A 3,370-nucleotide genomic window follows, 5' to 3' on the forward strand; every position below is an offset into this window, starting at 1 on the left:
CCTCTGCACCCTCGCGACGCACATGGCCCCCGAGAAGAACACTTGTATTCGCAGCCTCTGCGGCTCCCGCGGCCGCGGCGCCCTTTGTTGGGAGGTAGATTTGGATGAGACGGGGACGGGCTCCTGAAATCGGGAGCTGCTTGGGTCAAGTGGCTCCCCTCCTCTCCCGAAGAAAGGGCTCTGGGGGGGTGTGAACCGCCAGAGAACGCCCCCATTTTATAGGGACGGGTTACGTGGGGGGCAGCGGTCCCGCCAAGGTGAGTGTTAGCCTGGGGGGAGCCCAAATAAAAATGTTATTAACTTAAGTTGGAGGGACACTTGTGTGAAATTGGATGGCTTGTAAGATGGCGGTTCCCAGTTGTTTGCAAGGTTTCCTGCGTTTGTGTTTAAAATGGTAAAGTTTTCAAGGTGTTGTTTGTTATTAGTCTTGAGTGAGTTATCTAAACATCACTTGGGACGTGCTCACTGGGAAGTGGCCATTTCAAATTTGGAGCTTTTTTTTGGAAGGATGATGGTGACTGGACGATCGTCTTGCAGGAGGTTCCCTTTCAGCTTTTTCCTCTCTTTTTCCCTCTCGGGGACGACAGTTTTCCTCTCACCCTCTACAATGGGATGCACTTAGAACCGTGACTTAAGTCCACTATGTTTTATAGATTTTGCTAAATGTCAGCATAGGTCATATGGTAAAGAGATGCTTTGGAAAAGAGGCACCAAAAAGTGATTGAATATAATTACGCAGTCTTTTGGGTTTGGCAGCGATATTGTCTGAGATTTTATTCCCAGAGATTTACAGTTAATAATTGGAAATAAACAAGTAGAGAGACTTTGATCATTTCCAATTGCAATAAAAGGATTTAGTGGGCTTAGTTGTCACGGTTCAATATTTGAAAGAGAAGGCTGCATTAACCCCTTCCCTTAAACTAGGCAAAATTCTGGGCATATTTTTCCAAATGCAAGTGTAGGTTGGTGGTACCTGGAATGTTATGAGTAGTTCAATTTAGATCTTTAACCTTCAAATTCTGGTAACACATTATAAGCTATATTAAACACTTGAAACTTAATGATGCAGATTGTTGACAGTATATATATACTAATTTATGAGACCACGTTAACATTTGAATGAAGTGGTCTAATCAGAATCTCTCAGAGGTTGATTTTATGAGCAAATTTATAAATTTTTAATACTTGAGTACATTCCCATACTTCTACCCCAGAGTGCAAGTGTTTGAAATACCTTACCTGTGCAAGTTATACATCTAGTAACAATGTCTTTAAGGTCATGGATAAGTCATGGTGTGTGCACTTGTGTATACACATACACACACTTTTGTAAGAAAATTGAGCATTTCATTGTACTTGATGTTCTACCAAGTCCTTGGATGAGCATTAAGCAGAATTCTCCCTAGGAGCCAAGCTCACCCCTACTTCACCCATACTTGCATTGGGCTGTGAGCCTCCACTGGGGTTTTGAAATTCATTTGCATTTCTTAGATTGCAATAGTCAAGCCAATTGTTAACATAATAGGAACTTGCTTCTGTTTTCCTTCATTTTGACATTACTGGTATTAGGCCTCCCATCAAATTGACAGCCCCAACTAAGTATGCCATAATGGCAAGTTTTAACTATTGACTATTTTTACCATTGTATGTCTGATGCATTTTTGCTTGCTTAGTTGGCAGTTTCTATGTTGGAACCTAGAAGGTTTTCACTTCTAAGGTGCAAGTGTTTCTTAAACCTTTTGAGCATGTCAAATGTTTCCAGTCTTCATTAAGGTGCCAGTACTTTCAAATGGTGTAAAAAGATAAAGACCTGATTTTTATATAGTAACAAAGTGATACTTATTAGCATCATAAATGATAATAGGGTTGTGGCCAAATTCTTCTGAACTTAAGTAGAGGAGTTGTGTGAATTAAGACTTTAAGATGAATTTGAAAGGGTTTTGGTCAAGTATATGTGACTTAAATATTTAAAGCCAATCAGTAGATAACCCTCCACTGAGGTTTGACTGTCGTGGTGTGTTAATATTTGTGTTTGGTGTTGGTTCTCTATAAAGTAGAGAAGTAAAGGCAGCTCTTTTTATTGAAGCCCCTAACTTAATCTTCGTGACCATGGCATTCGTGTGGTATGCTTTCACCGGCTAGGGCAGGTCCTGTGGTGTAACAGAGTTTTCTTAACCAAGAATACTTGTTTTTAATCACCAAGTGCAATGGATTTAAATATTGCTACTCTTTAGGGATACTGCTCCACCCACAACTCCTCTGCAGCCCCTCTTAGACTAAATCAATAATATGTTGACAATATTCTTCTAAACAAGTAACCCAAAGATAACTGAGGAGTTAAACATGAAGCTTTCTGGTTGAAGTCGCTGGTTGCCCCTGTAGGCACTTTCATAAAAGAGGTTTTGTTTTTACCAATTTTTAGTACTCTAAAGCTTTTAGTTTCAGCCATTGATGTATGTTCATTGGTATTTCCCTCTTCTACATAAAAATTTCCTAAAAATTACAACCTTAGATACATCTTCAAGTTTCACAAGCTCCCAGATTTCTATTCAAGGCAACTTTGAGAATGTCCTTCAAGACAGGTCTAGAAACAGTCTTATTTCAGGTTCTGAAATGAGTGAAGTGGGAATAAGAAATGTATTTTTCAAGAATACTACACAAAATAATTGACTTCCTTGATTGTACACTGGTGTATCATTGATGATAGTTCCCCACTGTGACTTTTTATAACATGTAATATCTGTTGGGAATATCATTTCATCGTGTGGGGGTCTCCGTGGAGGTTAGGCGGAGAAAATGGCATTTGTTTTCCTCGTCCATGGTTGCTCTGGGTTGACAAGGTGTTGATTTAGCATTGGGAATGGGCTGTGGTCACATGGTTCTTTACATATTGTCACTATTGTGGCGATTAAAGAAGTTTTTCTTGTCTCCAGCATAGCTCAAATAAAACACAGGGCTTTTCCCCTTCTCCTCTTCCTGTAAAGTAGATTTCAGTTTTTAGCCTTTTCAAAACTTTGTATCGCTCATCTAATCTACAGCAGAACTTCATATTAAGAAAGCTTTAAAGAAGTTCAGTTCAATAAACATCTCTGCAATTTGAGCTCTGACGGTTTTGGGCTAAGTGCACAGTTGGCAATTCTCAAAAGATCCCTTCGTGAAATTTTTGATCTAGTGATTGCAAACAGGAGAGACCGAAAGAGTCAAGATCTAAAAGAAGCTCTTCGCACAGAATCGACGTGGAATGAGGCCCCCAAGAGTGCCCGAAATGGCCGGAGTGCGGTTTGCATTTCCCTTTACCACTCGCCCACTCCGGGTCCCCAAACTGCCCCGCTGGGTCGTGGCGGGCAGGGATCTTGTTCCCCAGAGCCGT

General features: G+C 40.7%; 1 protein-coding gene across 1 annotated transcript in view; it reads left to right on the top strand.

Annotated features, from left to right (window-relative positions):
• Positions 1–26: 26 nt before the first annotated feature.
• BMI1 (BMI1 proto-oncogene, polycomb ring finger) overlaps positions 27–3,370 on the top strand; it is a 9,267-nt gene continuing 5,923 nt past the window's right edge. Inside the window, exon 1 of the mRNA XM_006759932.2 lies at positions 27–257. The gene's annotated coding sequence lies outside the window, so the exon portion shown is untranslated. The remainder of the gene's footprint in view (positions 258–3,370) is intronic.

This window comes from Myotis davidii, unplaced genomic scaffold, assembly GCF_000327345.1.
Source record: "Myotis davidii unplaced genomic scaffold, ASM32734v1 scaffold376, whole genome shotgun sequence".
Taxonomy (NCBI): Eukaryota; Metazoa; Chordata; class Mammalia; order Chiroptera; family Vespertilionidae; genus Myotis; species Myotis davidii.